This window comes from Lepidochelys kempii, chromosome 6 (genome assembly GCF_965140265.1).
Source record: "Lepidochelys kempii isolate rLepKem1 chromosome 6, rLepKem1.hap2, whole genome shotgun sequence".
Classification (NCBI taxonomy): domain Eukaryota; kingdom Metazoa; phylum Chordata; order Testudines; family Cheloniidae; genus Lepidochelys; species Lepidochelys kempii.
Genome location: NC_133261.1, coordinates 127261360 through 127273634, shown reverse-complemented (window position 1 = coordinate 127273634; position 12275 = coordinate 127261360). Strand labels below are relative to the sequence as shown.

Sequence of the window (12275 nt, the reverse complement as noted above, 5' to 3'; positions counted from 1 at the left end):
ATATTGCACTTGTTTTCATGACGGTAGTCACTAGTTCACTCATTTAACACACAACAGGAGGGAGAGTTCATGTTTGTTCCTAGCACAAACACCATCAGATCATGTGAATTTCAAATGCAATCCTGAACCCATTCCTCGGCTGGTGTCAACTGGTATAGCTTCAGTGAAGTCAGGAGAGCTGAGCTCTGCCAGTTGACACCAGCTAAGGATCTGGCCTTGTATATATTTCAGTGCAAATCAAGAGTTCCTACTGCTCATTCTTGTGCTCAGGCCCCTAACCAACAGTCCCTTAAATATCTGCACATCAGAAGGCATAAAGAGCCAACATTTCCTTCGTTACACCAGTGCAACCTCACTGTCTTCACTGGGATTGGACTGGTGTGCGTGACATGAGAATTTGACTCTGAGCTTTGAAATGGTTCTAAGTCCTAGGCAGCTGTAAATGATGGTCAGAACACACCATATCAACAGTAGCTGTTCAGTATTTTCATCTCGATTAAGGAGCTACAGACAAGATGTAAATTCCAATATACCAAGAGAAGTTGAGAATGGATCCTTAAATCTTTCTCAGTCTTTCAGACATTTCTTGTGAACTGAGGTTGGATCTTATTTCTTATCCTCTCATTCCAGTCTAACCTCGCTCTCCTCAGGAACTGTTTGGCTCAGCCCAGATCTTGTTGATTCATTTTGCTAACCCCTGTGTGTGGTAGATATTGGCTTCCCCAGCTAAGACAGGGCATTATTATGGTTCTGCAGTGTCTGGGGAACGCATCTCAGATGGGAGTGGACTATTGGAGCCAAACCAGAACCCAAACTCTCATTCGGCAAGAAGTTTACATTTACAACAGCAATGTAGACTTGTGTGCTCGTGCTGTGTGTTACATGGAGCACACTAGGCCTCACTAAGGGGAATCCAGGCTCACTTTGCCAGCAGGCAGAGGGAAGGACAGTCCAGGATCCTGGAACTGTGTGTGATTCTGCATTTCTGACATTCCTGCCTGAGTCTCTGATGGCTGCCTGCCACTGGCCTGGCAACGACAGCTGACACATCCAGCTATCATTGATCATTGCCGGGTGAAGTTAACAATTTAGCTTGAAATCAACAACTCCAGCAATTTCAAACAAAGCCTAAAGGTTGAATCAGTTTAGGTGACAGTGGGTCAGTTTCCCCTGTAACCCGAACTGACTTCTCTTTCAGGGCAGAACTTTGTTTTCAGCTCCTGCGCACAATTGGGAAGTTTTTTCAAACTCAGTGGAAGACCCAGAATTGCAGATGGAATTGCTAAGTGGTAGGTACATTGGGTTGGTTAATTCCCATGTCTTCCATCTCAGGAGATCTGGGTCCAAATCTGATTAAGATCCCAAGCCAAATGCATTTGGTGAGCTCAAACTGGTCATGCTTGGACATTTTTACTAACATCAAAAGACTACCCCATAATTTGCTGCAACTGATGGTCTGTCCGAGAGGCCTGGCTCAGCTAGAGATCACAACTTTTAATATTATTATTGTGTTACCATAGCCCTGGAGTCCAGGAGCCTGATGTGCTAGGTGTTGCAGAAACACACACAAAAAGATGGTTGCAGCCTCAAGGACCTTACAATCTAACTCTAAGACAAGAGTCAGCAGCCAGATCCAGGCAGACAGAGGGAGCACGAGGAAACAATGAGACAGCGTTGGTCAGCGTGATTGGCAGTGCTCTCTGCACATCAGTAACCTAATCCCTGTTAGCTTCATTGTAGGCATCACAGCAAAGGAGAGTTTTGAAGGTGGCTAATGAGGTAGCTCTGCAAATGTTTACAGGGAACTTCTCCCAAGCGTGAGGGACAGCATGGGAGCAAGCCCGAAGTTGCTCCTTTGAAAGTGTAACAAGAGGCTGATGGAAGCTGGCATTGTGGGCCGACTGGAGACAAGCACTGACAGATTGAAAGTGAATGTGAGATGATGGGCCGGGTGGGTATAGGCCGTGAAGGGCCTTGAAAGTGAAGACAAGCTGCTTTTGCTTGATGCAAGAGAGAAGAGGGAGGCGGCAGAGGAATTCAAAGAGGGGGTGACATGGCCAAAGCAACAGGCTAGGAAAATGATCTTTGCAGCAACACTCTGAAAGGAAATGAGTGAGGCCAGGGTGCATTTGTCAAGGCCAGAAAAAAGGATGTTGCAGTAATTGAGACGCAAGATCATGAGAGCTGGGACAAGAGTTTTAGCACTGTGGATGGGTAGGAAAGGCTTAGAGATCTTAAGCAGAAGATAAGAAAAAACTAAGGCTTTATTGAATAAGAAAATTGCACTGGTTTGATGTAAATTGGGTTTTAAACGGATTTAGTTAAACCGGCGCAAACCTGCGTGTAAACAGTTTTATTTCAGTTTAGCTTAAATTGATTCCTAATTGACTTAAATTAAATCGAAATAGGCCTGGTTTAGGTCAGAATAAGTGTGTCCACACAGGGGTTTGCAACAGTATATCGAAATCAGTTTAAAAACACATCTATAATTAAAATGCAAAACTGTCACATGTGGACGAGCCTTAAGTTGCATTGGGCAGCTGTTTGAGCAAACTCACCCAGCCCCTCCCCACATTCACTAGAGTTTAACCTTTGCAATCATCCACCTCATTTTTTAATGAACATGAAAGCTCATGCTCAAATAAATTGGTTAGTCTCTAAGGTGCCACAAGTACTCCTTTTCTTTTTACAATTCACTCCATACTCCACTTCCCTGTGGAAGACAGTTTTTATCTCCCTAGGGCCACACCTGTGATTGATTGCAATGGAAGCTGTGGACTCTCCACACATTGCAAGATTGGACCCTTGAGGATGGAAGTCAGATTTCCAGCATGCAGTCAGTTTCTGCTAATGGACTGAACCAGAGTAGTAGGAACCAACAGCAAGAGAGATTCACTGACCCAGGCTTTTACACAGATGCAAAACTCAAAGACAGAAAACAACCTCTCTGTTGGATTTGCCAGTAACTCTTTGGATCGCCATAGGGCAAAGTTGCAGACTAAGATAACAGCAAACCAAAATGTAACATGACTTGATAACTTTACAAGAGAAAATTCGAGTTGGTGGCATGGGGGATACAATCATCAGGAATAAACCACTTACAGCCTAGCACAGATAGCTGATACAGCCCCTAAAATGTCAACATAATTTAAGACTGTTTTCATAAATCTAAAATGAATGTTGCAAAGGTTTATGATTTGAGTCCCCCTCATACGTGCTTGTGTCTTTCTTTCAGCTGTATGGCATATAGCCGGAGCATACTACCGGTTATTTTCAGCTCAGCCAGGTAATGAGGGAGGCTGGTGCTGATTCCGTGGCAGAATGAAGACCAATTCCACTAATGGATGGAATTTAGAATAACACAGCACTGTAGGAATAATGTGAGAGGCTAGCTGGGAAAGTCTACCAGGGAAAGGGCACAGATAGGTATTTTATATTCAGTGTCCTGTGTGGTTTGGTAACACATTTTGTTCCTTGAATGGCAAAATGAGTCTCCTATTTAATTTGAAAACTGTTGATACTACAAAACGTTAATAAAAATAATAATACCATGCACTTATAGAAAGGTTTTCATGAGTAATCTTAAAGCACTTTACAGAAGAGGGCAGTGTCATTATCCCTATTTTATAGATGGGAAATTGAGGCACCGACAAAGTGACTTGCCCAAGATCATTCATGAGGCTAGTGGCAGAGCCAGGAATAAAACCCAGGTCTCCTGAATCCCACTCTAGTGCCCTCTCCTCTAGGCAACACTGCCTCCTTTCTTTCTGCAATGAACCTGTGCAAGCCCAATGCTGAACTCCTTTCTCAGGGAAAACTCCTACTGAAGTCAATGGGAATTTTATTTGATGGAGGAAAGTGTGGTGTGGTGTGTGTGTGTGTGTTCATGCATGAACATGCATTCATGCCCATCTATCGTGCAAGTTGTTAAGTAAGACAAAGACTTAATTATGTCTTTAGAATGGCGGAGGCTATTTCTAGAACCAAAATATAATGAGACTGTCCTGCTGAGAGCAGCAAAAGCCCAAGCTTTATCGTTAGCAAATGGCTTCTGCTGTGACCCACTGAGAGTGCAACTTTTACCTATTCTAAACTTGATCGTAAAAGATTAAGGACAGAACCAGCCTCTCCCAAAATGTCAGGCTGTAACGATCTCAAGAAATACCTTCAAGATTTTAATTATTGGAGCACTAAAGTGATCTCTTCATTTGCTCTAGCGGGTTGTGAATATTGGTTGTAAAAAGGGCACTCTGTGGTGTTACTCATGACAACAATCGAGAGGCTTCAGCATTTCTCCAACACAGTCACACTTTTATTACTATATTTTCCCCCGGGACATAAAGGTTTTAACTGTATGTGATGCTGCTTTCCATTATCCATACCCTCAGTGAAATGTGTGCTCAAAAGAAGCCATGGGTGCGGCCTGCCTTCATGTGCTGGCATTGACCCTAATGGAAGAAGCTAACGGCAGTCCAACGGCCAAATTTATCCCTGTGTTCTCGGTATACTGCATTGAAATGTTGATGCCATTTCTCAGCTTGTATGGAGATGCAGCAAGAACTTTCCCAGATCCTCTGGGAAAAAAATGTTCCAAGTCTTCATTAAAGTTTATGGCAAACAATATATGGTGGTGACTCTGTAGAGAGCAGCTCTTTTTAATTAAGGTCTAAGTCATGCTTTAGCAAAACCCTGGCTGGGATGATTTAGTTGCTGTTGGTCCTGCTTTGAGCAGGGGGTTGGACTAGATGACCTCCTGAGGTCCTTTCCAACCCTGATATTCTATGATGCTATGAAAACATCGATACAGAAAAAAACCAACTCCTTCCCCCCTTCAAGATTAACAGAACTCCTTTTTTATTACACGGTCCATGCAAGGATTTCTCAGTAAGGTTTAATGTAACTGGAAACAAAAGCATTTGGCCCTGCAGCCAAGCCAGATAATGCTAAAGAAACGTTAGCCTTACTACTGATCTCACCTCCTCCTCTCCCCAGCATGAAGAGGGGGGCGTTTCTTCACAAAAGACAATGGAGTTATGCATGTGTGAGCAGAGAATCAGACCCCTCGTTATTTTGTCAGCCCTTCTTCACACAAGCAGTCCCATTACTACTTACTCATCGTGAATAAGGCTTGCGGAATAAAAAGTGGTTGATTCCTCCATAAACAAGTTCATGGAGATATTTTATAACACGTACCAGTGGTTCTGGAAGTTTATAAAGAAGACACATTATTAAAATGGTTCTTACTTACCCAGAAGTGCATAAACCCAGGTACATTAGACGTATATTATGTAAAACATGCACATCCTCAGTATAGGCAATGACACTGAACATGGTAGGGTTCCTTCTCGATCAAGACAATGCAGGGAGCTTTATTGCTGCCGCTCTTGCTGTCCTGGTCCTAAATTCATATTCCTGCTGGCATTGCTCTACCCGTGGGGAAGTGCTTTTCAGAGTTGGGGCCTATAGGCTCTTGTGGGAAGAGGACTTCAGCCTCGAGTGATGTCAACCTAGCACCTTTCACAAGGACAAACTTCATATCCGTGTGTACAGTGGAGATGACACTGAATTCCTTTGCAAAGGGCTTTGAGATCTACCAATGACAAGCACTAGGTATTATTACTAGGCAAAAAGTGAAGCTGGAAAAGGAGATGTAAGAAACTTAAGAACCTCCTGATGAGGGCTTTATGAATTTTAAGATATTAGATGGAAGAGCATTAAAGTTTATATTTTTATATCTGTTTGCCAGAAGCTGGGAATGGGTGACAGGGGATGGATCACTTGAAGATTACTTGTTCTGTTCATTCCCGCTGGGGCACCTGGCACTGGCCACTGTTGGAAGACAGGATATTGGGCTAGATGGACCTTTGGTCTGACCCAGTAGGGCCATTCTTATGTATATTCAGTATAGTTTTGGGTGGGTGGCAGCCTTAATTATCACTAAACAAAGCTTTTGTTTGTGTTAGAACATACTATATTGGTGAAGCCCTCAGTCCAGCATCTCTCTACACACTGTAGGCCTGTATTATTGTCAGATGTGTTGATATATTGTGTGCAGTAGTTTAGACTCTATTATATTATATCATAGCAGTAAGTTATTTAAGGCTATCTTTTAATTATAGGTATGCACTTAGCACCACAGGACCTCAATCCCTGATTGAGAGTTCTAGGTGCAGATGCAAATATTAAATAATAATATAAAGAGAAAGCTCACATGTTGTTAAAAAACCAATCCTCTGGATTTAATTAGTGTGGTATAATACACATGGTTATATCATGAAAAAACATCTTAACTAATTATGTTAATTTTTTTGCAATGGCCTAGAATTATAAAGTATATTGACAAGGGATTGTGCTCTATCCCATCACAAACCTAAAATGCATAGAATTAAAGATGTTTAAAAATAATCTCTGTACTAAATGGCTCAATTAACTTTGGTTTGCCAATGTTTTCAAATGTTCTTTAGTGGGCTTGGTGCTCATGGGCAGATGAATTCATTTTTTACTCTGGGTCATTGCTTACATTTTTCAACTGGTTAAACAAAACTATAGGAAAATCTGCTTGAGGTAAGCCAGGTTTCTTCATTGCACAGTTGTGTAGTTATTCTTGCCATCAACAATGCTACTACTGAAATGCTGTTGCAGAAGCAACTTGACTGGCAATGACACAGGATTGTAGAAAGCAGCTGCTAGGCCCTGCAGACTCAATTCTGTTAACGTAAATATATCCTAGTTCAAAATATTTATATGCATTTTAAGTGAATGAGATATTCAGCCACAGTAATGGCTCCCTTTCTGAAATTTGCAGAGAAAAGCCCATTGTTAAGACTCTGTTACATCTTGTCCAAATATAATTTAATTTATTGCAGTTGCATTTTCCGTCTATGCTTCCATGTCCTGTTTTTAATAGTATTAATTCCAGAATTTTTAATGGATCTATTGTTTGTCTTAAAAAAAAAAAAAAGATAGAGAGGATACCAGCTAAAGTTTATTTGTTTTTCTCTCTGCATAAAGAAACAGATTGTCAACTGGTGTAAACTGGTATGGCACAATTGGCCTCCACTGGTATACTGGTTTATACCAGTGGAGAATCTGGCTCAAAAACTTTCACTTAACCATTTAGCATATATGTAAATTAAATGTGCATGTTAACTGTATTGCTATACGTACTGTACATCCTGTTATAAGCACAGATAAGAAAACCCAGTAAATTATCCAGGCTTTCGAATTATACTTCATTTGCTTTATCTAATCATCTCAATGTCTTTGTAGCAAGGTTTCATACCCCAAGAAAATGCACTATTCATAATGCGTAAAATGTGCAAGCTCAAAGGCTGTAAATGATGTTGAAAAGGCAGGCTAAGAAACTGTGCTTATGTTCCAAGATATTAAGCAGAACTAATTTATCTTTCCATATGAGATACACAATTACTATTTGGCATCAAATGTGTCTTAAGAGATAGCAATATAGAGATGATCATGAACCGATCCTAAGAGGAACATAAAAGATATTGAATATGCCTTTTCCAGATGTCTGACCTGCAACAACTTTGTTCATTTAAGCACAGGTGCTAAAATGTTTGGTGACTTGAGCTAAAATTAATGATCATTCTCAATAGAACTCGAAGAAAGCAATGGTATTCTTACCAGATCAGTCCACTCATATGGTAGAATAAAGTAGAACATATTTTTCCTGGTACTGTGCTCATTCAAAAACCAGTCGAAGAACACTTCAATCTCTCTGGTCACTCGATTACAGACCTAAAAGTTGCAATTCTTCAACAAAAAAACTTCAAAAACAGACTCCAACGAGAGACTGCTGAATTGGAATTAATTTGCAAACTGGTCACCATTACGTTAGGCTTAAATAAAGACTGGGAGTGGATGGGTCATTACACAAAGTAAAACTACTTCCCCATGTTTATTTCCTCCCCCTACTATTCCTCACACGTTCTTGTCAACTGCTGGAAATGGCCCACCTTGATTATCACTACAAAAGGTTTTTGTTTTTTTTTCTCTCCTGCTGGTAATAGCTCACCTTACCTGATCACTCTCGTTATAGTGTGTATGGTAACACCCATTGTTTCATGTTCTCTGTGTATATAAAATCTCCCCACTGTATTTTCCACTGCATGCTTCCCATGAAGTGAGCTGTAGCTCACGAAATCTTATGCTCAGATAAATTTGTTAGTCTCTAAGGTGCCACAAGTACTCCTTTTCTTTGTGCTCATTTGTTTGACTAATCCAAAATCTTTCAGGGATATCTTTGCCTACACAATTAAATGTCCACTTTTTGCAATGATTCCCTTTTGAAATCCAATGCAACAAAGGCATTTCTCTTGCAGATAGCAATGTAACTTAAATTCAGTTAACTAACCTTGTCTGAGTACCACTGAAAAGCAATGGGATTATTGGTATAATAAGGCTCTGATACAAGAAAATGCTTACATTCATCCCTGTTCAGCAAAGCACTTAAGTATGTGCTGAAATCCCACTGGTGCCAGTTTAAATGTTTTGCCCAATACTAACACTGAGTCATGCCCTAAGGCAGTGTTTCCCAAACTTGGGACGCTGCTTGTTCAGGGAAAGCCCCTGGCGGGCCGGGCCAGTTTGTTTACCTGCCGCGTCCGCAGGTTCAGCCGATCGTGGCTCCCACTGGCCGTGGTTCGCCGCTCCAGGCCAATGGGGGCTGCGGGAAGCGGCAGCCAGTACGTCCCTTGGCCCGCGCCACTTCCCGCAGCCCCCATTGGCCGGGCACAGCGAACCACGGCCAGTGGGAGCCACGATCGGCCGAATCTGCGGACGCGGCAGGTAAACAAACGGGCCCGGCCCCGCCAGGGGCTTTCCCGGAACAAGCGGCGTCCCAAGTGTGGGAAACACTGCCCTAAGGTACTACACAATATGAGCAAAGGTGGCACAATTGGGCTTATGCCATGACTGTTTTAATGATGAGCTAGCGGTGTCTTTGATGTCTATTGGGGGGGAAGCGCACCTACAGGGGTCCGGGAACATAGGGCCGGGGTGCTGCGAGCCATTGAACCAAACTTTAAACCCTGTATATAATGGAATCTTCTTCAAGCCAGGGGGGTGCAGCTGCACCCCTCGTTCCAGCCCCTGTGGGCATGTACTTGCAGAATATAATCGGGCAACACAAACTGTGGCTGGGCAGAAAACTACTCCGTGGTTTGAGCCGTTCTCAGTGGAACTGCTCTGCCGTTTGGTTTACAACCCACTGCCTGTTTGCTCTTCAGAACTCTTCAGTTTGGTTTACAACCCAACGACTATTGATTGGCTCGTCAAAACTTGGCTTTGTTGGGCTGGGGCGACCCGCTCCAGAATAACAGGGCTTGAACCCCCGCCACAGCAGGACTCAGGCTCTGACCCCCCAGCAGTGTCCTGGGTCGCGGCTCCTGGGGGCTTGCTGGCCCGGCCAGCCTGAGGCTCAATCCGGAGTCACTCCCGCGGCTCAGTGTAGACATGCCCTCAGAGGCTGCGGGGGGGGACGGGGACGGCTCTCCGGGCTGTACCAAGGGCTGCCCCGCGGAGGGGTCCGAGCCGCAGCGCCGGGGGAGGGGGAGGAGGAAGAGGAGGGGGCGGCCCTGGGGCCGGCCTGCGCCGCGCCGGCGGGGGGCGCTGCGCCGCGCCGCGCTGCCGGAGCGCCCGGGCCCTGCCCCCCCGCCCGCCTCTCTCCTCCCCCGCAGCCCGGGGCTTGGTACGTTCCCGGCTGGCGGCGCCGGGGGCCGCGTTCCGGAGCTGGCCGCGCTCTGGGGCCGGCGGGAGGAAGCGGGGAGCCGGAGCGCGGCAGCCCGGGGGACGCTCGCCCAGGTACCGCAGCGGCTCGGGCCCGGCGAGGCGAGGCGAGGGGACCGGCCTGGGAAGGGGGGGCGCCCCGGAGGACCCCCGCTCCCTCGCCCCGCTGGGCCGGCGCCCCCTTCCCTTCCCTTCGGGGGGCGCTTGTCACGCCGCCTGGCTGGGGCGTGGGGGCTGCGGGGCGGGTCCCCGGGGCGGGCGGGGGCGCCGCGGGGCTCGCGTTGTCCGAGGACTGCGGCGGGACGCGGCTGTGGGAACGGGAGGCGAGCTTTGGGCACGGCGCGTCCGGGTAGTGCCCGCCCTGGAGCGGCCCGGCAGGGCTCTGCCCAGCCCCTCCGCTGTCCGGGGGTCCCGCTTGTCCTAGCCTTGGGTTATAAAGATAAAGCCCCTTTGAGGCGTTGATGAGCTTTTTGTCTTGTGTTTACACAGTGAGGTCCTGGCCCAGGCCCGGGGCTTCCAGGAGTTGCGCGAAAACTAATAATAAGAAGGTACTCGCTTTTCTTGGCACTTTGCATGACATGTGCGGGGAGTGCGAGCCTGGAGGAAACTCTTCAGGGCAGGTGTGTAGACAGTGACTTGAACCTAGAGGGCGCTGCTAAAATGCAAATAATTAGGAGCCATCGTTTCCAAAAGTGGCTAGTGATTTGGGGTGCCTCTGTGTTTGGGTGAGACCTTAAAGGGACCTGCTTTGCAGAAGGTGGGTGTTTCAGAAAATCAGACCTTTATAGGGATGTTAAGTTGCGAACCCATTGACCCTAATAAGAATTGAAGGCACAAACTGGTGGAAATGTGTCAAAACAAGGAGATTTTAAAGCCCACATGAAGGCTGGTAGTTTTAGACGGATCACCTGTTAAGTTGGTGATCATAGGAACCTTGACATTTTTGCTAAAGCCAATGTCTTGGTGAGGGATTGAATATGATACAAATGTAACAGCAGAAATAGCTTTCTTTGAAAATAAAAGTCAACCCAGTTAGTAGATTCCATTATTTCTAGCAGGGTAACATTCAAAGCACTTTTTGTGTGTTTGTCCTATACAAGTTTGAGTTTAAATGTTGGGTTTTTTATTCTTTTCAATGCGGTGATTTGAAAAGCTGAGATGATGTAATAAAATCTCCGTGGATTGTCTTTCCTGTTCCTTTCCTTTGGGAAATATAGACATTTTCAGTGTTTTGGTTTCATATGCATCTATTTTAATGTTGCTGTTTATTGCATGAACTACTCTTTATTGCCACAGGGCGCAATTTTAGGGATTAGTAAGTGGTGTTGGAGAAACTGCAAGTTGCTTCATTTTCCAAGAATGTTAGTCATTTCCTTTTAGTGATTTCTGGGAGTTGAAATTTAACAGCATCGGTACTTCTAGAGGAAGACTTTTCCATACTGAACTGTCATTTCGGCTCTCTGCATTTCCTAGTCTAACTCACGGGAGCAGTTCTTACTCCTGCACTAGTATGCCTATTGACATCAATATAGCCGCTCATTAATATGAGTAGGATTTATTCAAAATCAGATTTAGCCTTCGCCTGCTCCCGTTTTAATCAGTAGTTCTGCTAACCGTTTTGTGGAGGTAGGAATGGGATCCTAAAGCGAATTATGAGGGTTAATTTGATGATTTCATAACACATTATTAGGATTTTGTAGGAAAACACCTTATAAGTAAACTGGTAAGACAGTTTTGTTAAAATGTGTGGCCGATAAAAGAAATAAAACAGATGAATCCTCTCTGCATTATGGAAGTCTGGTAGATAAAACTGCTTAACCTTTTAATGACGCACTTTGTTGGTGAGAAAGTGGAAATTTAGGTCCCAGTCCTGCAAATATACTTAGCTTTCTTCATGAGAGTAGTCCAATAGGGAGCAAGTTACCATCTAAACTGGGACATATTACCCCAAGATTTGCTAGTGTGACTAGTGATTTTTGAGTGCCTCAGTTTGGGGGTAACGTTTGGGGCTATTCACATGAGTAAAGTTATATGTGAACCTGAGTCTTGTGGAATCAGGGCCTTAAATATTTACTCTTGTACTGAGTACTGAAAATTAAGTAATACATTTTTAGAAAGTAAAATGAAATATTTTAAAATCTGTATTTAAACTCTTTTTGGAGTAATATATCAGCAAGAAAGACGTCTACAGTGGAGCGCTATTATCTAGTTATTTTATCCGCATGCTATCTTGTCCAGGCAGCCAAATACCTAGAGTTTGAGTTAGTGTTTTAATTGACTTGCAAGAGTAGATAAAAATCTGACCAGTGGGTGACTACAGCAATCAGCACATCTGTCATTTCTTATGGAAGCACTGCTGAAGCAGACAGGAAGGCCTGGTCTTTGCCTAAAAATTAGACTGACCTAGCTACATTGCTCAGGGTTGTGAAAAATTTTTTGCTGTGTGCAACATAGTTAGGTCGACCTAACCTCCACTGTTGATGCAGCTTGGTCGATGGAAGAATTTTTCTATAGACCTAGCTACCACT

At 44.3% G+C, this 12275-nt stretch overlaps 1 protein-coding gene across 10 annotated transcripts in view; it reads left to right on the top strand.

The window, feature by feature from the left end:
* FRMD6 (FERM domain containing 6) overlaps positions 1 to 12275 on the top strand; it is a 108554-nt gene that overhangs the window by 22146 nt on the left and 74133 nt on the right. For 2 of the 10 annotated variants that reach the window (XR_012159619.1, XM_073350149.1), the window contains exons 1-2: positions 9682 to 9822; positions 10237 to 10295. The exons of 2 other annotated variants lie outside the window; for them this stretch is intronic. The gene's annotated coding sequence lies outside the window, so the exon portion shown is untranslated. Of the gene's footprint in view, positions 1 to 8796; positions 8887 to 9681; positions 9823 to 10236; positions 10368 to 12275 lie in introns of those variants that run through there. 6 more of the 10 variants (XM_073350147.1, XM_073350156.1, XM_073350152.1 and 3 more) reach the window with 6 other exon arrangements.